Raw genomic sequence first — 25,009 nt, forward strand, 5'->3', positions numbered from 1 at the left:
GCCACAGTCGGTTCAAATCAGCAGGATCACTTGCAGAACCATCACACTAAGCACTGGTGCGTCACGGGGCTGTGTGCTGAGTCTGCTCCTGTTCACCCTGCTGACTCATGACTGCACAGCATCATCCACCTCTAACCTCATCATAAGATTTGCTGATGAAATTACAGTGATAACAAAATCAACAACCTCTCCCTAATCATAGGAAAAACTAAGGTGGTAATCATTGACTTCAGAAAGACCCGTGCTCACCATACCCCTCTGACCATCGATGGTACGGACTTGGGAGAGAGTCAGCAGTGCCAAGTTCAGGGAGTGTAGATCACAGAGGACCTCTCCTGCTCCTCACATGTCACTGCACTCTCCAAGAAGGCCCAGCAGTGACTCCACTTTTTCTCTAATCTATGGAAATCCAGTGAACGCACTACTGCGACTACTTTCGGCTGCTCCCATTGGGGGGTCGCCACAGCAGATCATCCGTTTCCATCTCTTCTTGTCTAGGCAAATAAATTTTATTTCTATAGCCCAATAACACAGATTTGTAATTTCAATTAAATTTGTAATGTAAAGTAAATTGTTTACTATCACTCTTTGTATTATTAATACGAATAGAATAATATTAAATATCTGAATAAAAAAAATCAGTAGACCAACTTTGGTCTGACCTTTATTTTGAGGGCAGAAATCAAAGTGGATTTTGAGAATCGCAGGCAGCGATGGTAAACGTTGACCTTTTAAAAAAAATTTGTTTTCACCGTTACCATGGCAACGTGTCAATTCATGCTAGAATTGCAGCACTTAGCTTCGATGATGAATCAGTACCGCATCAAATAAAAACAACTCTCAAATGAATATCAATGCCACCAGATTCGCTTGATTCTGTGGTAAGAGGTTTGAATTGTAGGTCAGAAGACGTGGAGAAAGAAGTCGAGAGGAGTCGGAATGTTGAGCATAGTTGATTAGCGGTACATCTGCATTGCTGCTCGTCGTCCTCGTTAGTATAGTGGTGAGTATCCCCGCCTGTCACGCGGGAGACCGGGGTTCGATTCCCCGACGGGGAGACAACATTCCTTTTAGGTCACCTATCCTGTATCTGTTTGTCACTCAAAAAAACAACTTGTTAGATTTACTTAATAAAATCCCCGTTACAATTTGCACTAAGTAACTTTTACTGTCACAGTATTAAGTATATCTCACTAGCCGGTATCAAGTAAAATGTACTTAATTCTAACTTAACATCTAGGAAAATATTGAGTAAATGTTACTTAATTATATTTAAGTATAAATAATATTTATTTAAGCTAATTAAGTAAAAGCTTCATTTTTTCACAGACAGGGACATTACTGTTATGAAATTATTAAGTAAATCTTATCATTTAGAGTTATGAAATAACTAAGTAGGTTTTATTATACTTTTTTCATTTTCAGTTACTTAATTTTATGAAATTATATTACCCGTTATAATTAGGAACATTTTGTTCATCTTCTATTGATAAATGTTAATAAATCTTTGTATACATCACAAATCATACAACTATAATTCAATACAAAATTCATTTTGTCAACAGTAAACATTGGTAAGTCACTCCGTTCAAATGACCCAACACAGCAACAAATAAGTGCATTTAGTAAAAACTCTTATTTGAAATGGCTAATGGTGCCCCTGGGGACTTGGGCTCTTATTTTAAACAACTAAAATTTCAGCATTTGTTAATAGTTTTTTCTTTAGAATTAGCAATATAAACACCACATGACTCTTAACTCCATGGTCAATTCAAATAAAGAATCAAACTCCCATCCCTACCTTACTTTTTAAGAGGGAAGGGCACATTAACATATAAGTAATTATATCAGTATTTGAAAAAAAAAACACATTAAAAATTAAATTTTGATCTCGTGCTATCAATACTAAATTGTGTGTGCAACCAGCTGAATACAATAACGACACACAAAAAAAAATCTGTACAGTAAGCTACTTGGTTTGTCTGGCCTACGTAGCTATTAACTAAGCCATAGCTTCCCAAACTTTAGAGGCTTGAGGTTCCCCAAAAAAATTGGCAAAATCTCCCAAGTCCCACGCGACTCTCCGTACTTTCTTACACATCGTTAAGCACTGCAGTGGCTTCCACAACAAAGCCATAAAATGAAAAGGCTTTTAGTCAACATATCGAACCTGACCAGCATAGCAACAGATATGCTAGTCAGGTATAATAACAGCTTCATCGTTTGCTCATAAGCCGCATGCGCAGCAGCCTAGGCAGCATGTTTAAAACCCATTTCGGTACATTCAGAGCAGTGTTTCTCAACCCAGTCCTCAAGGACCCCCCCCTATCCTGCAGATTTTCATTGTAACCCTGCATAGGTAGCCCTGCTTGCACTTACTCGACCAATCATCTCGCAGCACTTAATTATGCAAGGTGTGCAACGTCTGACAAAATTCATTGCTGATTGGTTGAATAACTACAAACAGGTACCTATGCAGGGTTGCAAAGAAAATCTGCAGGATAGGGGGTCCTTGAGGACCGGGTTGAGAAACACTGATTCAGAGGACTTACCCACTAACAAAGCTGGCAGCTGAACTATTGCTGGACAGTTAAGGCGGTTATAAACAGGCGCGCACATATTATCACAAATGTAGCGAGGCAATAACTTACGTCACACACGAAGACATTCGTCCACGGAGCTCCTCCGTGACGCGGCAGAAGCACGTGCAGTCGTGGCTCCTCTTGCTCTGACTGGAGTCCGACGGCTAAAAGCGCGCGGGCGGGTCTTGTTCGATTCAAATTTGCTGTATGTTTAGATTAAGTAAAACTTACTATTTTTTAGGTTTATGTGCAGTGGTGATCAAACATGTAAACAGCATGAGAAGTTCTGCAGTAAAACTTACTCTTCCCGCAGAGTAAATGTATTGTATGATTAAATTGTGTAAACATATACATTTTGTACTTAAGAGACTCTGGTACTCAGTGAATCTTATTTTTACAATGTTGAACGTATGTCGGTTACTCTAGTAAATTTCACAATACCAGAAAGTTCGTTTTTTGAGTTTAACTTAACTAGACAGACTGTGCTAATAGCCAGTTTCCGTAGTGTAGTGGTTATCACGTTCGCCTCACACGCGAAAGGTCCCCGGTTCGAAACCGGGCGGAAACATCATACATTTTATTTCGCTTTAATGGGGGGAGGGGGGGGGGCAACATTTTCAATATTATCAACTTCAAATGGCTTTACTGACATCACCCAACACTCTAAACACTGTCAAAACAACAACATAGAAAAGCTAAACATTCATTAGAAAACCTTACACCAAATACGTAAATCTATGACAGCAAAGAAACATAATACAGCAAAGAAACATGGTTCAAAACAAATAAATGGTCATCAAATATAAAAGCACCAACGTGTGTCAGGTGACTGTCCCTCAGCAATATGGACTGCTGCTAAACCATACAGCTCTGTGGGTCCTTCCCCTGGTAGGACTGGTAACTTTTCTTCATCTAATAAATTAAGAAAACCTTTTTTTTTATTGATTCCATTTTTCTTACAAAATGTCCTTCTGTAAGTTGTTTATACTTTTCCCATTTGGTGAGGAGGTGTAGCTCTGTTTCAGGCTCACTGGCGGCACAGCCTTTGCAGGCAGCCAAGTTTTCCTCTGTCTCCCCTTTTCCACAGCAAGGCTGGGCTTCCTTCTGCACAGTCACAGTTCTTATTAGCTGTTGATCAGTCACCATGCTCACATAATCTGCTATGTTGGACTGTCCATGCTCACATAACCTGCTATGTTGGACTGTCCATGCTCACATAATCTGCTATGTTGGACTGTCCATGCTCACATAATCTGCTATGTTGGACTGTCCATGCTCACATAATCTGCTATGTTGGACTGTCCATGCTCACATAATCTGCTATGTTGGACTGTCCATGCTCACATAACCTGCTATGTTGGACTGTCCATGCTCACATAATCTGCTATCTTGGACTGTCCATGCTCACATAATCTGCTATCTTGGACTGTCCATGCTCACATAATCTGCTATCTTGGACTGTCCATGCTCACATAATCTGCTATCTTGGACTGTCCATGCTCACATAATCTGCTATGTTGGACTGTCCATGCTCACATAACCTGCTATGGTGGACTGTCTATGCTCACATAATCTGCTATGTTGGACTGTCCATGCTCACATAATCTGCTATGTTGGACTGTCCATGCTCACATAATCTGCTATGTTGGACTGTCCATGCTCACATAATCTGCTATGTTGGACTGTCCATGCTCACATAATCTGCTATGTTGGACTGTCCATGCTCACATAATCTGCTATGTTGGACTGTCCATGCTCACATAACCTGCTATGTTGGACTGTCCATGCTCACATAATCTGCTATCTTGGACTGTCCATGCTCACATAATCTGCTATCTTGGACTGTCCATGCTCACATAATCTGCTATCTTGGACTGTCCATGCTCACATAATCTGCTATGTTGGACTGTCCATGCTCACATAACCTGCTATGTTGGACTGTCTATGCTCACATAATCTGCTATGTTGGACTGTCCATGCTCACATAATCTGCTATGTTGGACTGTCCATGCTCACATAATCTGCTATGTTGGACTGTCCATGCTCACATAATCTGCTATGTTGGACTGTCCATGCTCACATAATCTGCTATGTTGGACTGTCCATGCTCACATAATCTGCTATGTTGGACTGTCCATGCTCACATAATCTGCTATGTTGGACTGTCCACCAAAATGCAGTGCCAGATAATACTGCATTTTGCTCTGTATTTTTGCGTGTTCGCCAATAGCTTTGTTTTAAAGAGAGACTGACATGCCCTTTCTGAACACATTTTTTAACATTGGGAGTTTGAATCATAACCGAAAATAGGCTTGGTTTTTAGGAATTCAAAGCCATTGGCTACTGTCTTCCTGGGTGGTCGTTTGGGTGTGGCTTGGTGGTCGCGTGGGTGGGGCTCGGTACCGCTCGTCACTTGCAATAGGAAAAAAGAAAAAGAGAAATTCAGTGGCGCGAGGCTGGGGCTGGCGCCATTTCTTCCTGTCTTCTGCATCTTCCTCTGTCACACCAGCCACCTGCATGTCCTCCCTCACCACATCCATAAACCTCCTCTTTGGCCTTCCTCTTTCCTGGCAGCTCCATATTCAGCATCCTTCTCCCAATATACCCAGCATCTCTCCACACATGTCCAAACCATCTCCATCTTACCTGTCTTGCTTTGTCTCCAAATCGTCCAACTTGAGCGGTCCCTCTAATATAATCATTGCTAATCCTGTCCTTCTTCGTTACTCCCAGTGAAAATCTTAGCATCTTCAACTCTGCCACCTCCAGCTCCTCCTCCTGTCTTTTCGTCAGTGCCACTGTCTCCAAACCATATAACATAGCTGGTCTCACAACCATCCTGTAAACCTTCCCTTTAACTCTTGCTGGTACCCTTCTGTTGCAAATCACTCCTGACACTCTTCTCCACCCACTCCAACCTGCCTGCACTCTCTTCTTCACCTCTCTACTGCACTCCCCGTTACTTTGGACAGTTGACCCCAAGTATTTAAACTCAGATGCCTTTGTCACCTCCACTCCTTGCATCCTGACCATTCCACTGTCCTCCCTCTCATTCATGCACAGGTATTCCGTCTTGCTCCTACTGACTTTCATTCCTCTTCTCTCCAGTGCATACCTCCACCTCTCCAGGCTCTCCTCCACCTGCACCCTACTCTCGCTACAGATCACAATGTCATCCGCAAACATCATCGTCCATGCAACTCTTTCTGGCCTCCTCTATACTTCTCCATCAACATTCTCAAAGCAAACATCACATCTGTGGTGCTCTTTCGTGGCATGAAACCATACTGCTGCTGCTGATCATCCCCTCTCCTCTTAACCTAGCTTCTATTACTCTTTCCCATATCTTCATGCTGTGGCTGATCAAACCCTCAAACCCACTCCCCTCTCCCTCAACCCCACTTCCCTCTCCCTCAACCCCGCTCCACTCTCCCCCAATCCCACTCCCCTCTCCCTCAACCCCACTCCCTTCTCCCTCAACCCCCCCACCCTCAACTTCACTCCTCTCCCTCAACCTCTCTCCCCAACCCCACTCCCCTCTGCCCCTTACAATGTTGTAATAAAATTATTTTTTTAACCAGTTTGTTAATTGGAGTTTCATTTACTCAAGCATAATAGACATTTTTGTTTATCAGATGGTCAGAAATAACAGGAAAATGCATAGGTTTCTGGCAAATAAGGCAACACAGACTCGTTGACTTTACTGTTGCGCATAGTCGCGACGCGGACCGATCATGCTTACTGTCGTGCGTAGTCACCCCCCAAAGGCCCATTCTGAGCCAGGACAAACCTTGAATTGAAGGGAATTAAGAAACAAGACAATGTGATTTAATAATATTTTATCTTATTGTAATTTCATTTATACTTTGAAAAGTAAAGACTTACATTTTGCTTTAATTGATGGAGTGTCATTATTCATTTCATGAGGAAATGTTCATAGTTAATTAAAGTAACTGATAAGAATCTGTAGAAAGATAAATTTACCCTCAAAGCAGTTGTAATTATTTCTTGTGTGTGTATATATATATATATATATATATATATATATATATATATATATATATATATATATATATATATAAGTTTAAAAGAACTCAGGGCGCCCCTAAGAGAAAGTTGAGTTAATGTAAAGTGGCATGCCCATCACCGTGGCATGGGGGCGCCAGACTCAGATATAAAGCAAATAATACCAAGCAGATAATAAAAAAATGATATTAACTAGTGAAAGAATAATAAATTATACAACGATTAAAATATATTATAAAGACGTTAAAAGGTAATTTGGCCTCCCCGTCGGGGAATCGAACCCCGGTCTCCCGCGTGACAGGCGGGGATACTCACCACTATACTAACGAGGAATACCTGCCAACAACTCGACTACATTGCTTCAAGTACTTTTTCTCACTGAGCCGCAAACATTTCTGCAGAAAACTTTTGAGAATCCAACTCGTGGTTCTGGTGTACTTAACAGGTAGAAAAATGAAATATCAATGGCCAGATTATAAAACTCAGTGGCTCTGCATATAAAAAAGAAAAACCAAACGTTTGACGTTGCATCACAGAAAGTTGATTCAGTTCATCTGGACACAATGTTTATGGATAAAAACATTTCATCACTCGTCTAAGTGACCTCTTCAGTCTCGACGAACTGCAGGTATCCCTACCCTTATAAACAATACAGTGGCATAACGACCGGAAACAACGACCAGGGGCCTATAAATTAATTAGGAATTAGGGGACCTATAAATTAAGATGCAGAATAAAGGGGGAGGGCCAGTGATTAAGAAAACAAAACCTAAGAGATAAAATTGATTTGCTGATCATTTGGACTAAATTCATTCAGTCCTCGGAGTTTTGACCAATGGCAGCGGGCGTACAGATCAACAGTACGTTGCTGTGGTGGAAAAGCTTGCAGGTACCAATGATCCCAAGGGCTATACCAGGGGTCTCCAATAGGCGGCCCGCGGGCCACGTCCGGCCCGTGACGGGTTGATTTATGGTCCGCGAGAATTTTTGGAGAAATGCCAGGTTTTTTTTATTTCCCTACCAAAAAAAAAAAAAACAATTTAATTTCTTAGTAAAAGTAAGACTAGTAATATATCGAAAAATAGATGAAAAATCTCTGTTTAAATTATAATACCTGCAACGTATCGACACCAAAACAAACTAACGAACAACATGCTGCTGGAGGTTGAGTGGCCCGTGGTTTTAAAAGTGGCCCTAAAAGTGGCCTGCTATGAAAAGTAATTGGGGACCCTTGGGCTATACCGTCCGGAGCTTGGCTGCTGGTAGGGTCACCCAGGGCGGATAGGTCAAGGGGGAAGTTCCAGACGAAGCGCGATCCAACAAAGACCTCATTGTGGGCCCTGGGAGCAGCCGATCGTCCTGCCCCTCCCACTACAAACTCCAACCAACTAGCATATTAGCATAACTAGGTTGTACTCATTCTAAACAATTCTGTTCAATGTATGCTTCAGATTGCTTACACTTCAAAAACGAAAAGGAAACTTGCATTGGCCGGGAATCGAACCCGGGCCTCCCGCGTGGCAGGCGAGAATTCTACCACTGAACCACCAATGCCTATTTAATTCCCATATTTCACCATTGTGATTTCACTGTTTATCACACAAATAAGTACAAACAGTTCAAGGTTGACGTGTTGTCTACTTTAACTGCCAAGTAGTCCACATTCTTTTAGTCTCAAATATATTCCAAAAGTTCATCCCCTTACTTTTTTCATTTCTTTAGGCATTCATCTGCTGTGTGCAGGTCCACAGTAGAGTAGTTGAACAACACTCATTCATTCCATCCTCTTCAACCACTTCTCCGGGGTAGGGTCGCGGTGGCAGCAAGCTAAGTAGAGCACTCCAGACGTCCTTCTCCCCAGCAACGACCTCCAGCTCCTCCTGGGGGGATCCCTAGGCGTTCCCAGTCCAGATTGGACATGTAGTCCCTCCAGCGAGTTCTGGGTCCACCCTGGGGTCTCCTCCCAGTTGGCCGTGCACTGTATGGCAGTGAGGTGTGGGGTCCACTTACAAAACAAGACTTTACTCAACGGGATAAACACCCCATTGAGACCCTGCATGCAGAGTTGTGTAGGATTCTCCTACATGTCCAGAGGAAAGCTACAAACACTGCATGCAGCGCAGAATTGGGCCGATACCCACTAATACTGAAAATACAGAAAAGAGCAATTAGCTTTTGGACACACCTAACACTAAGCAACCCCCCTCTCGTATCATTACTAAACCCTGCCAACCTGCTCCATGAACACACCTCAGGAACAGAACACATCACCAATCAGACTCAAGTCTATAATAATAAACGGTTAAAACTAAACTTGGCAAACAGCAAAATTCAGTGCTATCTGGCTCTAAATGGACAGTCCAACATAGCAGTTTATGTGAGCATGGTGGTGACTGATCAACAACTAAAAAGAACTGTTACTGTGCAGAAGGAAGCTGCAGAACCTGATAATGTAATAAATCCCCGATAATGTAATAACCCTGATAATGTAATAAAAAAAATGCACTTGAGGCCATTGAAAATGCAATAAAACCCGATAATGTAATAACTTCCTGATAATGTAATAACTTCCTGATAATGTAATAAAATGCAAATCCTAAAAGTATGTTTTCAAATCCTCGATATTCTGTCCTTTACAGCATTATAACTTTATAAACTATTAATGTCAAAATTTGTTGAGTGGAAAATTTGAGATGATGTAAGACAAACCTTTTAAAATGATCATGATCCAACTGAGAAAAAACATGTTGGGAAGTAGCTTGGAGGTAGCTTTGAGGAAGAGTAGAGCATTCATGCACGTCCAACTTTGACCTGTCGGCGGCGCCAGACCTCTCGAGCGTGCGCTGCTTAAACAGTATCACCACTTGAATCCATTTATGGGTGGTCTGCTGTGAAATTATTACAATATTGGGGAATTGTTACATTATCAGGACCAGGGAAATGGAGGCTAACCTGATAATGTAATAACGTCCCGTTAATGTAACACATTATTACATTATTGCTAAAAAGTTTATTACATTATTGGGAAATGCACTTTATTACATTATCAGCAAGTTATTACATTATCAGGTTTTATTGCACTTTCCATGGACTCAAGAGCAGATTTTTATTACATTATCGGGGTTATTACATTATCAGGAAGTGATTACATTATCAGGTTTTATTGCACTTTCAATGGACCCAAGAGCGGATTTTTATTACATTATCAGGGTTATTACATTATCAGGAAGTTATTGCATTATCAGGTTTTATTGCACTTTCAATGGACTCAAGAGCAGATTTTTATTACATTATCGGGGTTATTACATTATCAGGAAGTTATTACATTATCAGGTTTTATTGCACTTTCAATGGACCCAAGAGCAGATTTTTATTACATTATCGGGGTTATTACATTATCAGGAAGTTATTACATTATCAGGTTTTATTGCACTTTCAATGGACTCAAGAGCGGATTTTTATTACATTATCGGGGTTATTACATTATTGGGAATTTATTACATTATCAGGTTCTACAGAAGCCCAGCCTTGCTGTGGAAAAGGGGAGACAGAGGAAAACTTGGCTGCCCGCAGCGCAAAGGCTGTGCTGCCAGTGAGCCTGAAACAGAGCTACAGCTCCTCACCAAATGTGAAAAGTATAAACAACTTACAGAAGCACGTTAAAAAAAATCCAATTAGTAGAAAAAGATTTTCTTAATTTGTTAGATGAAGAAAACTTACCAGTCCTACCAGGGGAAGACCCACAGAGCTGTATGGTTTAGCAGCAGTCCATATTGCTGAGGGACAGTCACCTGACACACGTTGGTGCTGTTATATTTGATGACCGTTTATTTGTTTTGAACCCTGTTTCTTTGCTGTATTATGTTTCTTTTGCTGTTATACATTTACGTATTTGGTGTAAGGTTTTCTAATGAATGTTTAGCTTTTCTATGTTGTTGTTTTGACAGTGTTTAGAGTGTTGGGTGATGTCAGTAAAGCCATTTGAAGTTGATAATATTGAAAATGTTGCCCCCCCCCCTCCCCCCATTAAAGCGAAATAAAATGGATGATGTTTCCGCCCGGTTTCGAACCGGGGACCTTTCGCGTGTGAGGCGAACGTGATAACCACTACACTACGGAAACAGGGTTGTAACATAGTGTCCATAGTTTAAGTACCACGTAACAAACAGCTACGGGATAGGTGACCTAAAAGGGACGTTGTCTCCCCGTCGGGGAATCGAACCCCGGTCTCCCGCGTGACAGGCGGGGATACTCACCACTATACTAACGAGGACGACGAGCAGCAACGCGGATGTACCCTTCATCACGTATGTTCAACTCAAACCTCTTACCACAGAATCAAGCGAATCTGGTGGCATTGATATTCACTTGATAGTTGTTTCTATTTGACGCGGCCTGATTCCTAATCGAAGCTAAGTGCCGCAACGCTAGCATGAATTGACACGTTGCCATGGTAACGGTAAAAAAAATGACAGTTCAACGTTTACCATCGCTGCCTGCGATTCTCAAAATCCACTTTGATTTCTGCCCTCAAAATAAAGGTCAGACCAAAGTTGGTCCACTGATTTTTTTTATTCAGGTATTTAATATTATTCTATTCGTATTAATAATACAAAGAGTGATAGTAAACAATTTCCTTTACATTACAAATTTAATTGAAATTACAAATCTGTGATATTGGGCTATAGAAATAAAATGTATTTGCCTAGACAAGAAGAGATGGAAACGGATGATCTGCTGTGGCGACCCCCCCAATGGGAGCAGCCGAAAGTAGTCGCAGTAGTGCGTTCACTGGATTTCCATAGATGAGAGAAAAACTAAACTTAATACAGTTTAGGTAGACCTGGACTGCTTTTATTGTCATTTCCACATGTGCATGTCTCATACATCCAGGGGAACGAGATTGCATTTCACATGGACCAGCACACAGCCCTGTGAAGTGCCAGTGCTTAGTGTGACGGTCCTGCAAGTGATCCTGCTGATTTGAACTGACTGTGGCCTCCCCATGAGGAAGTCCAGCACCCAGTTGCCACCCAGGGTAATGTCATGTAATGAAGAGGAGGCTTGTAGACAGTGGGGGCCTGGATGCCCTTCCACAAGCGCCGTGCATCTCTGCTGTCAGTGAAGTGGCCGCTGATTCTTTGAGAATATTGTCTTTTGGCCTCCGTGATGCCATGCAACAGGTTGGCCCATGCTGTCTTAAGGGCTGCCTTATAACGGGATCGGAATACAGCAGTCAGGGTCCTCAGCAGCGCCTGGACTTCTGCTGTCAACCATGGCTTCTGGTTGGCCTACATTGAGATGTCTTTGGTGACTGTGAAATCATCTGTGCATTTATTGATGTAGGCTGTCACTGTAACTGTGGATTCCTCCAGATCAATGTGGTCGCCAGCGGAGGCTGCCACTTTGAATGGCGGTCCTTTGAGTAGACAACAAAATGTGAAGTTTCACAATAAATTCAATTCAATTCAATTTTTTACTGTCATTAAAAACAATGTGCAGGCACATGTTAAAAATGAAATGAGGGCTGTGGCTTCACCAAACAGTGCAAGACAGACACAGACAAACACAGCAAACACAATATAAGATATACACACATGAAGACCAAAAGCTAAAAATAAGTTTAAAAAAGAGCTGGCATACAAAATATTTAAAAATATTTAAAGACATTCAGTGGGTAGCCAGGTTCAGGTGGGCAACAGCTTGTGGAAAGAAGCTGTTTTTGAGCCTGGTAGTGCGGGCTCTGAGGCTCCTGTAGCGCCTCCCAAAGCGCAGGGGGGAAGAACAGTCCATGGTTGGGGTGGGTGGGATCTCTGCTGATGCTCAGACCCCTTCGAAGGCAGCGTTTGTGATAAATGTCTTTTATGTCTGGGAGCTGGGTACCGGTGATATGCTAGGCGGCCTTGACGATCCGCTGCAGAGCTTTCTGGTCTACTGAGGTGCAGTTGCCGTACCACACTGAGATGCAGATGGTCAGGATGCTCTCTATGGTGCAGTGGTAGAAGTTGGTGAGAATTGTGGGGGGTAGACGGGCGCTCCTCAGCCTCCTCAGGAAATGCAGGCGTTGTTGGGCCTTTTTCACAAGGGCCTGGGTGTTTAATGTCCACGAAAGGTCCTCGCTGATGTGGACTCCAAGGAATTTAAAGCTGGAAACACACTCCACTTCCACCCCACTGATGTGTATGGGGGAGTGGCTGCAGCTTCTAGACCTCTTGAAGTCCACAATCAGCTCCTTTGTCTTCTGCACATTAAGGACAAGATTGTTGGTAGTACACCATGATGTGAGGTGCTCAATCTTGTCTCTGTAGGCCATCTCGTCATTGTTGGTGATGCGGCCAATGACTGTGGTGTCATCTGCAAACTTAACTATAACATTTGAAGGGTGAGTTGGCAGGTAGTCGTGGGTAAAGAGGGAGAAAAGGAGGGGGCTCAGAACACAGCCTTGAGGGGCACCTGTGCTGAGGGTCAGGGTGGAGGAGGTGTGGTCACCTAACCAACAGACTGAGGTCTGTTGGTCAGGAAGTCCAGGATCCAGTTACAGAGGGAGGGGTTGAGGCCAAGGGAGAGGAGTTTGGTGGTTAGTTTGGCGGTGATGATAGTGCTGAAGGCAGAGCTGTAATCTATAAACAGCACCCGGATGTATGTGTTGTTAAGTTCGAGGTGGGTCAGAGCAACATGCAGGGCAGTGGCAATGGCATCCTCAATAGACCTTTTGGGACGGTAGGCAAACTGATGTGGGTCAAATGTGGGGGGGGATAATGTTTTTGATGTGAGCCAGAACCAGTCTCTCAAAGCACTTCATGGCAATGGGGGTGAGTGCTATGGGTCAGTAGACATTCAGACATGTGAATGTTGGTTTCTTGGAGACAGGAATGATGGAGGTGGTCTTAAAGCATGCCGGGACTTTAGATTGGGACAGTGAGAGGTTAAATACAGGTGTGAAGACCTCAGCCAGCTGGTCGGCACATTCCCGGTAGACCCAACCCGGTATGCCGTCTGGTCCAGCAGCCTTCCGTGTGTTCACTCTGCGCAGTGATTCTCTTAACTCTGCGACTGATAGAGTGAGCACCTGGTTTTCTGGGTGGCTGGGGATTTTTGGCCTGCACTGAATAAATACTCAAACCTCCTCCGCGGATCTTGCAGGAGTCCGCTGTCCTGTCGGCACGGAAGGCTGTGCGGCCCGCTAGCTCGACTGCCGAGTCGGCTATGTTGCTGTTGAGCCAAGTCTCCGTAAACATCAGCAGTTCTGCAGCCTTTTCTGAGAGGACAGCCTGAGTCTTATCTCGTCCATTTTGTTAGCTAACATTAGCCATGAAGATGCTGGGGAGGGAAACTTTGAAGGGAGCGCTACTTAGCTTAGCATGTAGCCCGCCCCGCTTCCCCCCTCTCCTTTTTACGGCCTCGCGTCGCGTTTCCACTGCGAGGCCGGTGAGCGGATCATATCGATGGGGAAACTGTCCGTGATGGTGGAGGGAAGGTTTACAGGACGGTTGTAAGACCAGCTATGTTATATGGTTTGGAGACAGTGGCACTGACGAAAAGACAGGAGGTGAAGCTGGAGGTGGTAGAGTTGAAGATGCTAAGATTTCCATTGGGAGTGACGAAGAAGGACAGGATTAGGAACGAGTATATTAGAGGGACAGCTCAGGTTGGACAGTTTGGAGACAAAGCAAGAGAGGCAAGATTGAGATGGTTTGGACATGTGTGGAGGAGAGATGCTGGGTATATTGGGAGAAGGATGCTGAATATGGAGCTGCCAGGGAAGAGGAGAAGAGGAAGGCCAAAGGAGAGGTTTATGGATGTGGTGAGGGAGGACATGCAGGTGGCTGGTGTGACAGAGGAAGATGCAGAGGACAGCAAGCGATGGAAATGGATGATCAGCTGTGGCGCCCCCTAACGGAGGCAGCCGAAATAGTAGTAGTAATGTTAACACTTATAAAATAAAAAAAAGTAACTTGCATTGGCCGGGAATCGAACCCGGGCCTCCCGCGTGGCAGGCGAGAATTCTACCACTGAACCACCAATGCTTGTTTAGTAAAGTGAAAGTACCATAGCAATTTTACTCTTCCTACAATGAATGCCAACGCGTTGTCTGCTTTAACTGCCAAGTTCTCCACATTCTTTATGCGTCTCAAACATATTCCACGAGTCCTGGTCAGGCTGAGGCGACGTGGAAAGCAGCCTCCTCTCCCAAGCCCAGTCTCTGCACAACAAGCTGGATGAATTTAGGAGCAGGATGGCTTCCCAACGGGACATTAAGAACTGCATGTTTTGCACGGAGACCCAGCCATACCTGACTCCGCCATTGCCCCTGCGGGAGTTGCTATTTGTATTTATTTATGAGCCGAGGGGGAGGTTCATGCTTCATGATCAAGAACACGTGATGCTCTTGTGTGGAGACGATTTCCAGTGGGTGTTCATCTACTTTAGAGCATCTTATGATCAGATGCCAACCTCATAAAAATCCTGTTTTTTTCCCTCTACAGCAGAAGTGAAACGAATAAATGTTTCCGCCCGGTTTCGAACCGGGGACCTTTCGCGTGTGAGGCGAACGTGATAACCACTACACTACGGAAACTGATTAACAATGTTGTCTGTATAGTTAAAATACTATGTTATAAACCTATATATGCTAGGCCAGTGTTTCTCAACCGGCGGTCCGCGGACCCCCATCGGTCCGTGGTGTAATTGCAAGGGGTCCGTGAAAATAAAATATCTTTAAAAAAAAGATCCTATGACATTTATAGAAATAGGATTATTTTACTCAAATGTGACTGAGACCTTTATCTACCTAAACTATAAAGGGTAACAGGACTTTTTTCTCTAATTACATCTGTTTCACAAGTGTCATTTATTGTATTTTAATAAGAGATCTCACTCCCGTTTGCATTGTTAAAAGTTACTGCATAAAAATGCTGTTGTTACATATATCTGAAAGTTACTGAATACATATTCTGTTTTGTTACATATATCTGAAAGTTACTGCATAAGAATTCTGTTTTGTTAACTATATCTAAATTACAACTGAAAGCTCTTATTTTTGCCCCAAAGAGTGAATAAATGCGATAATGCAATTTAAAATGCAGTTTCTACTGTTTCTATCAAATTGCAACCCCCCCTCCCCCAAGATCAGGTGGAGGGGTCCTCAGGGTAGATCAAAGATACGCAGGGGGTCCAGGACCCCAAAAAGGTTGAGAACCACTGTGCTAGGCGACCAAAAGGGGTTGTTGTCTCCCCGTCGGGGAATCGAACCCCGGTCTCCCGCGTGACAGGCGGGGATACTCACCACTATACTAACGAGGACGACGTGCCAACACGAGGATGTAGTCTTTATGAAGTACAATGCGCCTCCTCCAATTCCTCCCACCTCCACCTCCTCCCACTCAGACCTAAACCGCACAGAATCAAGCGAGTCTGGCGGCAATTATATTTATTCGAGGGCGGCTTTTGTTTGACGCTGTCCTGATTCATAAACGAAGCTAACTACTGCAACGCTAGCGTAAAATTGAGACGCGTTGCCATAGTAACGGTAAACGAAAGTTCAACGTTTACCATCCTACGCCAGATTTTTTTTATACCTGCTTTCCTTTCTGCCTTCAAAATAAAGGTCAGAGTAAAGTTAGACTACTGATTAATTACTCAGGGATTTAATATCATTGTATTAATACAAACGGGGGGGGGGTAGGAAACAATTTCCAGATAAAAAAAAAGATCAATTTGATTTCTCACATTTAATTGATAAATGTGTATTATTGGTTGTATAATCACATAATTGATATACCAGTAGTTCCTTGTTATAAAATAAAATTGCTTTTATTATCAGGATATTGTTTCTTAGCCCTGTTCATATTCGTGCGGATAGAATAATATTGTAACGTGTTTGGATAAGAAGACACGCTGGTTGGCGGGTCTGAGCCTTTAGTCTAGCGGTTAGCGATGTCTCCTGCGGTGCGGGCGACACGGGTTCGCTTCCCGGACGCGGCACTTCCTGTGGTTGCGTTGTCCCCCGAATTCGCTACAATATTGAATACCCAATAAGCGCCGCCAGACGCACTTGGTTCTAGGTGGTAAGAGGTCTGAGTGGGAGGAGTTAGAAGTGGGAGGAGTTGGAGGCTTCTGTGGAGCTGCCACTACACCCTGCTTGAAGATTCCGAGAAATTCGAGTAGTCACACACAATAATGTGGTACCTTTGTTTAAGATCATTGTTAACTTGTTCACCACTGAGTGGAGCTTCCCAAGGTCCCAATATCTGGGATATGGGCATTGTGGGTGTTGGCTGAATGTGTTTCTGTCTGCTTCATAAACACAATACCTTTGTAAGGGACAAATGTCTCCTAATGGTTAATAATTACTGTTTTAATTAGTAATTTGAATAATTAGTTTAAATACTTATTTTTCACACATTGTATACTTTAGGTAGCTGCTGTCTTTACGTATGGATTAAGTTTGATGTGTAGTCTTTAATAGGTGCATGTCACTTTAAGAAGTGGAATTGCTAGTAGCCTAGATGGAAGAGTGGAGCCACACGGTTTTCTGACCGTGCATAGCCCAAGTGTATTCGTGCTTTTTGCATACGTGTATTAGGTCAGGTTAAAAGTGATTATTTCATGGATGCAATTCATTATTTCACTGTATGTCTTCAAGCAAGTTTAAATAAATACTTAAAATGCAAAGGAAGAATCACTCTTGGACCAAACAGACAAGTGGAACACGCGTCAGCCATAAGGCTCTTCTCTTTTATTTAGTTTAGTTTACCAGGATAGCTGTAGCAGCCCTTACATCTTTGTCAGAAAACCTCTTGCTCCAAGTGGAAAAAGAAGATTGAAATGGATTCAAGGCATTTTAGACAGCGAGCACTGGTGAGGAACGGTAAAAAGTAAGGCAGGATGGTAAGCAATTATAAAAAAAAAAGCTTATCGCTAGTGTAAACTACTAATAAGACACGTTAGCCCCTAAGCACACAGCCAAGACAACGAAGGAGTGGCTTCGGGACAAGTCTGTGAATGTCCTTGAGTGGCCCAGCCAGATCCCAGACTTGAACCCCATTGAACATCTCTGGAAAGACCTGAAAATAGCTGTGCAGCGACGCTCCCCATCCAACCTTACAGAGCTCGAGAGGATCTGCAGAGAAGAATGGGAGAAATACCCCAAATATAGGTATGCCAAGCTTGTAGCTTCATACCCAAGAAGACTTGAGGCTGTAATCGCTGCCAAGGGTGCCTCAACCAAGTACTGAGTAAAGGGTGTGAATACTTATGTACATGCAATATTTCAGTTTTTTATTTTTAATACATTTGCAAAAATTTCTACAAAACCTTTTTCGCTTTGTCATTATGGGGTATTGTGTGTAGATTGATGAGAAAAAAAAGGAATTTAATCCATTTTGGAATAAGGCTGTAACATAACAAAATGTGGGGAAAGTGAAGGGGTGTGAATACTTTCCGGATGCGCTGCATGTGGTGGTGAAAAGGCAACAGAAATTTGATTGCCCGTTGGGACAAAGAGGGATATTCATTGGCAGCCAATATCCAGAATGAAGCAAGGTCAACTTGTGAGTGGAAGCTTGAGGCTGCAGTCAGCTGATAGTTCCATCAGCTGGTTTTCCAACACAGTGGACAGGGCCATGTCTTCAGATGCAGGATCCACTGAGAACGGGTTGCAGAAGTCTCGCCCCCCATCACCTTTTCTCTTTAAAAACCGATCCACCGTTTTACTGTAGTCGTAATAAAACATAAATGATTGCTCGCCCTCTCCTTCAGACACCCGAACTAACAGCGACACAACGTTTGTCTCTAACTGATGACGTTCAAGTCATGTGCAGTTATTTTCATTATTTATTGATTTAAAAAAAGTTGTGTATTTTAATGAAAAATGTATACTAACACAAATCCCTGGGCCATTTAGGTATTGTGTAATTAGACGTGAAATCCCTACTTGACAGACAAATATTTTCAATCTGGCTAACTATTTGGGCAGTACGTCTGGCGGCCCACCGGTTGAGAATGGCTGTATTAGGTCAGGTTAAAAGTTATTATTTCATGGATGCAATTCGTTATTTCACTGCATGTCTTCAAGCAAGTTTAAATAAATATTTACAACGCAGAGGAAGAATCACTTTTGGACCAAACAGACGAGTGGAACACGCGTCAGCCTTAAGGTTCTCGTCTTTTATTTAGTTTAGTTTATCAGGATAGCTGTAGCAGCCCTTACAACATTGGTAAATTAAAACACAACTACAGTAATCAATAAATCATTATTGTGACTGTGTCTACTTAATAAATACATATGTTCATTCATTCATTCATCATCAGCCACTTCTCCGGGGTCGGGTCGCGGTGGCAGCGAGCTAAGTAGGGCACTCCAGACGTCCCTCTCCCCAGCAACGCCCTCCAGCTCCCCCTGGGGGATCCCAGGCCAGATTGGACATATAGTCCCTCCAGCGAGTTCTGGGTCTACCCCGTGGTCTCCTCACAGTCGGACGTGCCCGGAAAACCTCCAAAGGAAGGTACCCAGGAGGCATCCTGATCAGATGCCTGAACCACCTCAACCGGCTCCTTTCGACGTGAAGGAGCAGCGGCTCTACTCCGAGCTCCCTCCGGATGTCCCAGCTCCTCACCCTATCTCTAAGGCTGGGCCCAGACACCCTACGGAGGAAACTCATTTTAGCCGCTTGCATCTGCCATCTCACCCTTTCGGGCACTACCCAAAGCTCATGACCATAGGTGAGGGTTGGAACGAAGATTGACTGGTAAATTGAGAGCTTTGCCTTCCGGCTCAGCTCCCTCTTCACCACAACGGTCCGGTACAACGTCCGCATCACTGCTGATGCTGCACCAACCCGCCTGTCAATCTCCCGCTCCCTCACTTGTGAACATGACCCCGACATATTTGAACACCTTCTCTTGAGGCAACAACTCGTCCCCAACCCGGCGGGAGCAATCCACCATTTCCCAATAGAGAACCACGGCCTCAGACTTGGAGGTTCTGACTCTCAGCACTTTCACACTCCGCTGCAAACCGCCCCAGTGCGCGCTGAAAGCTGCGTTCTGATGAAGCCAATAAAACCACATCGTCTGCGAAGAGCAGAGATACAATTCTGAGGTTCCCAACATGGACACTCATCACCTCGGCTGCGCCTTGAGAGCCTGTCCATGAATATCACAATGTCCCAAGGCCCCCACCCCGTGGACCCACCGCCCGCGGAAATGAACATTGGGGTAGGGTGCAATGCAGGCCTTTGTGAGCGGTTCGAATCAAATTAAATATTTTAAATTCAAATGAAATAGCATATGTGCTGCTTTGCGGAGGCACTCGGGCACTTTCAGTGATGTGTGCACTTTCGATAAGAAGGACAAAAAAATAGGTCACAAAATATAAAAACATCCAAACTCTGAATAAAAACAGCTCATATGGGGGGGGGCAGCATTATAAATGTCACACACCTCTTCCTCTTCACCACCGAGGCTGAGCGACAGGGTTGTTGGGGTTTCTTACCTGGCGTCCAGCTGCAGGCGGGTCTTGATAAGCCAGATGGCATTGGTAGTAGCAGTGATGGCAGTAAAGCCTGAGAAATAAAAGGGAAGAGGATCAGACAGAGGCAGGACACGATCAAAAACAACATTTAATGATCTCAACTAAACTAAGAGAGCGGAAGCACTTCACACCAAAGAGGATTAATTGCCCGGCCACCAGACTCTCACCGGTGAGCTCCCTTCCCAGGTCTTGCTCCAGGAGAGGGCCCCGGTTTTCCTTTTCCGGGCGAGCTGCTGTAGCTCTGCTGGTGTAGTTTCATTGGGTTTCTTGGGAATATACTGCGAAATATCCTTCAGATTATTCAATAAAATCAGTAATACTTACACTTTAAAAACAAAAAAGGGGAGTTGCATTGGCCGGGAATCGAACCCGGGCCTCCCGCGTGGCAGGCGAGAATTCTACCACTGAACCACCAATGCTTGTTTTCACGTACTCTGCTTGCGTTTACAGGAAGTGGAATAATTTGACTTCCGGAACCAGTAGAAACGTTTGTGGACAGAGTCGAACATAGACATGTCGCAATGGCCACTGGATCGTATGTCAACGTCGCCGTCATATTGGACCAGACGAGGCTGGCCTGTAAACAAACGCGAGAGCTGCAGTTTTTGTGGATAAATATCACGATAACGTTTACATTTCTCAACCGATTTCAATTAATCATTTTGTATTCAAGGGTTTATGATCTGCAAGTCGTACATAAAAACGTTTCGTCTCCAGTTGCCTAGAATCTCGATAGTTAGGCTATAATTGCTGCTAGACGCTCAATAGAGGAGTGTGTATCAGTGTCAGGCTTACATGAACTTAATTACTTACATAGCGGAAAATAATTCATTATCTCAAATGACAATTGAGTGTTGCACAGTATCACTATGTTGAGTTCTTCAGTATTAATATATGCTGCTTTTCATCATATATTTTTTAAGAGGAAAAGGAAACGTCTTAACCACTTAGTTGTACATATTTGAATCAATATCATAAAGAGGACAGGCTCTTGAAATATCTGGAGCATAACTGCACAATAGACACATTCTTATATTTGTATTTATTATATAGCAGCGAATTCGGGGGGCAACCACAGCAACTGCCGCGGTCGGGACGCGAACCCGTATCGCCCGCACCGCGGAAGACATCGCTAACCGCTCGAGTAAAGGCTCAAACCCGCCAGCCAGGGCCGAACGATTTGGGAAAAATATTTAACTGCGACTTTTCTGACACGTATTGTGATTGCGATTTGATTTGCGATATAATTTTGGAAAATCAAACTTCCGTTCATTATTCACTGTATGATAAATGTAAAACATGTGATGGAGCCTCACCACTTGAGAACATTGAAATATTAATAGGAGGAGAGCGAAATATATATGGATTCAAAATGTATTTATTAAAACAAAAAATGCTATAGAAGCACGTATCTTCTGTCCGCCGCTTTTACGAGATTTCGAAAGCCCACTTTGGACACCGTATTCATTGCCACCGTGTCTTTGGCGAGGTAATGAGTGATGGCGCTTGTTATCTCGCGGCGTCTCCGCGCACTCTTCTCGTGCGGGGTAGCGGCTACAAAGGAGCCAAAGGAGCTGAATCAAGTGCGACTGGACTCGGTATAGATCCGTGAAGACGTTTCGCCTCTCATCCAAGAGGCTCCCTCAGTTCGGGCCTTTCTGACTAGACCAAGCTAGTCTGACTGGCTGGTGATGATGAGACTCAGAATTTATCCTCTAGGAGTCGTTGTCAGAGCTATAGATGTCCATGGCTCTTTTGTGTACCGATGTTATGGCCGCGCCCGTCCTCATCGATTTGCATTGGTTTAGCAGCGAGGGTCGTTGGGGGTGTTAGTTTCCACTTCATTGTTCCGTGGTCATGAGAGTGGTTGGAGCCCTTAGTGAGCGACTGTTGTTCTTGGAGGCTAGGCTTCTTGAGTCTCCTGGGTAGAGACGAAAGGACGGCATTGTAAGTGGGAGATAGGTGGTGTCGCAGACCTCCTCCTCTGTTGAGGGATGGTTTTTCCAGTTTCGCATAGATGGCTTCCTTCACCCCTCTTTCAAACCATCCACTGAGAGAATCTTGTTTCTCATGGTCTGAGAGTCCTTTAGGTGCTTTCTGGCAAACTCCAAGCGGGCTGTCATGTGCCTTTTACTGAGCAGAGGCTTCCGTCTGGCCACTCTACCATAAAGGCCTGATTGGTGGAGTGCTGCAGAGATGGTTGTCCTTCTGGAAGGTTCTCCCATCTCCACAGAGGAACGCTGGAGCTCTGTCAGAGTGACCATTGGGTTCTTGGTCATCTCCCTGACCAAGGCCCTTCTCCCCTAATTGCTCAGTTTGCCTGGCCGGCCAGCTCTAGGAAGAGTCCTGGTGGATCCAAACTTCTTCCATTTACGAATGATGGAGACCACTGTGCTCTTCGGGACCTTCAAAGCTGTAGAAATTTTTTTGTACCCTTCCCCAGATCTGTGCCTCGATATAATCCTGTCTCGGAGGTCCACAGATAATTCCTTTGACTTCATGGCTTGGTTTCTGCTCTGACATGCACTGTCAACAGTGGGACCTTATATAGACAGGTGTGTGCCTTTCCAAATCATGTCCGATCAATTGGATTTACTACGGGTGGACTCCAATCAGGATGTAGAAACATCTCAAGGATGATCAGTGGAAACAGGATGAACCTGAGCAATGTTGAGTGTCACAGCAAAGGGTGTGAATACTTATGAACATGCAATATTTCAGTTTTTTATTTTTAATAAATTTGCCAAATTTTCTACAAAACCCTTTTCACTTTTTCATTATGGGGTATTGTGTGTAGATTAATGAGGAAAAAAAGAAATTTAATCCAATTTGGAATAAGGCTGTAGCATAGCAAAATGTGGGGAAAGTGAAGGGGTGTGAATACTTTCTGGATGCACTGTATTTCTGCCATCTATAGAAATAGGTTCTGTGTCATCAGAATGTATCTGATTATATCGGTTCGGTTGAAAATCCAAACAGGTCATAATGACCGTCTTGGCCGTTCTGTTAAATAAACCAGTGCTCTTCTGTGCTTCAGAGAGCAGAACCAAATATTTGATACAGTAAATTTGAATCTGAAAAATTAGTTTGTGCTTTTCCTTACAGCTGGACATTAGTGTCAGGTTGTATTTGGAGGTCCTCTGGGCTGCAGAGATAGTTGCTTGAAAAAATTAAATCAACTAGACAGACCGTCATACCAGCGTCTGCTTCGCACAGCACCACCCGTCGACAGTAACGGGTTGTATATCCCAGGGTTGGAGTTTGCGTGTTAGGCGTGAAAGCGTCAAGCCGTAAAAACTTTGAGAAAAAAACAAAAAGACACTACAGTATAGGCCAAGTTAACTGCGACAACCGTTGTTCTTTTTTTTCAGTTTTGCTTTTTATCAGTCACCCAGCCATGAAATATGCAACCCTGGGTGTCGTTTAGGATAACTGCAGCTTTTTTAAAACGTAGAAAATTGCAAACGGTCAGAATAATCTCTCGAAAGAATAACACGTAGCAGAAGTATTGAGCACTACCGGATGGGTTTACTTCGCATTTATCCGAGGCCTGTCCACTCTGAGTTTTTCAGGACATACTAATCCTCTTAGACGTCACCATATTGCAGTTGTAGGGATGATAAGTATGATGATAAAGATAAGTCTAAGCCCCCCCCTCCCCTCCCCTTCTCCATCCCCCTCTTTTTCCACACTCCTGTTCTGTTTTCTGCCTTAGAAACAGTGCGTAAAGCCCCCGCAGGCGGCCGGACAGCGAGGAAGAGAGAGGAAAGAAAGAAAAAACTCAACAAGTATTACCCAAGAAGTACAGACGAGAACATCTAACAGAAAAACAAGCTAAAAAGGAGACCAAAAGGAGCAGTTTGGGACACGACCCCGAAGTCACTGAGGACCCCCAGGTAAGACCTGACGAACATTTCAGTTCATCTCTTGAGTAAAGGATAAGCGGTTTGGATAATGAATGAGTGAATGAATTCTCTTCCATAGTCTCTTTAAGTGATTGTCGACATTAGTTTCCATATGAAGGGACTGGTTTAACGAGCCATCGTTCATTTTAAATTGTTTAACAAGTCATGACCATTTGGTCTCATGAAACAAAGCTGGTTATGCTTCTCCGGGCCTAATTGTTAGTCATCAAAGTTTCCATGTGGAAAAATAACCGTTGAAAGGGCATTCATTTTTTAGGGGCCCGTGTATATTTGACCCCTGACCCGTTTCTTCTGTTGTTATGGCGGAAAAGTTGACTGCGATTGATTTTTTAGGCGGTACCCATTAACCATTAACCACTGGGTGTGCGTTGACATTAAGACATGTCTTCCTATTTCCTGCCAGGCTGTCGTGACTACAAACCTGTTGCTTCAGCTGGCTCAGCGGTGTAGTTGGTGGCGCAGTTGGCGGGCAGTGTAGCTGGTGTGGTTGGCGGTGCAGTAGGCGGGTGGTGCAGTTGGCGGTGAGTTGGCAGTGCAGTTGGTGGTGTAGTTGGCGGTGCAGTTGGCAGGCGGTGTAGTTGGCGGGGCAGTGGTTGGCAGTGCAGTTGGCAGGCGGTGTAGTTGGTGGTGCAGTTGGCAGGCGGTGTAGTTGGTGGTGCGGTTGGCGGTGCAGTTGGCAATGTATAGTTGGCAGTGCAGTTGGCAGGCGGTGTAGTTGGTGGTACGGTTGGCAGTGCAGTTGGTGATGTATAGTTGGCGGTGCAGTTGGCAGGCGGTGTAGTTGGTGGTGCAGTGATTGGCAGTGCAGTTGGCAGGCGGTGTAGTTGGTGGTGTGGTTGGCGGTGCAGTGGGCAGGCGGTGTAGTTGGTGGTGCAGTTGGCAGGCGGTGTAGTTGGTGGTGTGGTTGGCGGTGCAGTGGGCAGGCGGTGTAGTTGGCGGTG

At 44.0% G+C, this 25,009-nt stretch overlaps 10 non-coding genes across 10 annotated transcripts; 2 read left to right on the forward strand and 8 right to left on the reverse strand.

Moving 5' to 3' along the window:
• Positions 1–986: 986 nt before the first annotated feature.
• trnad-guc (transfer RNA aspartic acid (anticodon GUC)) lies at positions 987–1,058 on the forward strand. The gene has a single exon. It is a non-coding gene; the product is annotated as a tRNA-Asp (tRNA).
• Positions 1,059–3,077: 2,019 nt separating this feature from the next.
• On the forward strand, positions 3,078–3,150 carry trnav-cac (transfer RNA valine (anticodon CAC)). Its single transcript has one exon. It is a non-coding gene; the product is annotated as a tRNA-Val (tRNA).
• Positions 3,151–6,868: 3,718 nt separating this feature from the next.
• On the reverse strand, positions 6,869–6,940 carry trnad-guc (transfer RNA aspartic acid (anticodon GUC)). Its single transcript has one exon. It is a non-coding gene; the product is annotated as a tRNA-Asp (tRNA).
• Positions 6,941–8,091: 1,151 nt separating this feature from the next.
• Positions 8,092–8,162, reverse strand: trnag-gcc (transfer RNA glycine (anticodon GCC)). The gene has a single exon. It is a non-coding gene; the product is annotated as a tRNA-Gly (tRNA).
• Positions 8,163–10,657: 2,495 nt separating this feature from the next.
• trnav-cac (transfer RNA valine (anticodon CAC)) lies at positions 10,658–10,730 on the reverse strand. Its single transcript has one exon. It is a non-coding gene; the product is annotated as a tRNA-Val (tRNA).
• A 79-nt stretch (positions 10,731–10,809) lies between these two features.
• On the reverse strand, positions 10,810–10,881 carry trnad-guc (transfer RNA aspartic acid (anticodon GUC)). Its single transcript has one exon. It is a non-coding gene; the product is annotated as a tRNA-Asp (tRNA).
• A 3,683-nt stretch (positions 10,882–14,564) lies between these two features.
• Positions 14,565–14,635, reverse strand: trnag-gcc (transfer RNA glycine (anticodon GCC)). Its single transcript has one exon. It is a non-coding gene; the product is annotated as a tRNA-Gly (tRNA).
• A 478-nt stretch (positions 14,636–15,113) lies between these two features.
• On the reverse strand, positions 15,114–15,186 carry trnav-cac (transfer RNA valine (anticodon CAC)). The gene has a single exon. It is a non-coding gene; the product is annotated as a tRNA-Val (tRNA).
• A 653-nt stretch (positions 15,187–15,839) lies between these two features.
• Positions 15,840–15,911, reverse strand: trnad-guc (transfer RNA aspartic acid (anticodon GUC)). Its single transcript has one exon. It is a non-coding gene; the product is annotated as a tRNA-Asp (tRNA).
• Positions 15,912–20,490: 4,579 nt separating this feature from the next.
• Positions 20,491–20,561, reverse strand: trnag-gcc (transfer RNA glycine (anticodon GCC)). The gene has a single exon. It is a non-coding gene; the product is annotated as a tRNA-Gly (tRNA).
• Between the last annotated feature and the right edge of the window lie 4,448 nt (positions 20,562–25,009).

The sequence above is a fragment of the Lampris incognitus genome, chromosome 14, assembly GCF_029633865.1.
Source record: "Lampris incognitus isolate fLamInc1 chromosome 14, fLamInc1.hap2, whole genome shotgun sequence".
NCBI classification, from domain to species: Eukaryota; Metazoa; Chordata; class Actinopteri; order Lampriformes; family Lampridae; genus Lampris; species Lampris incognitus.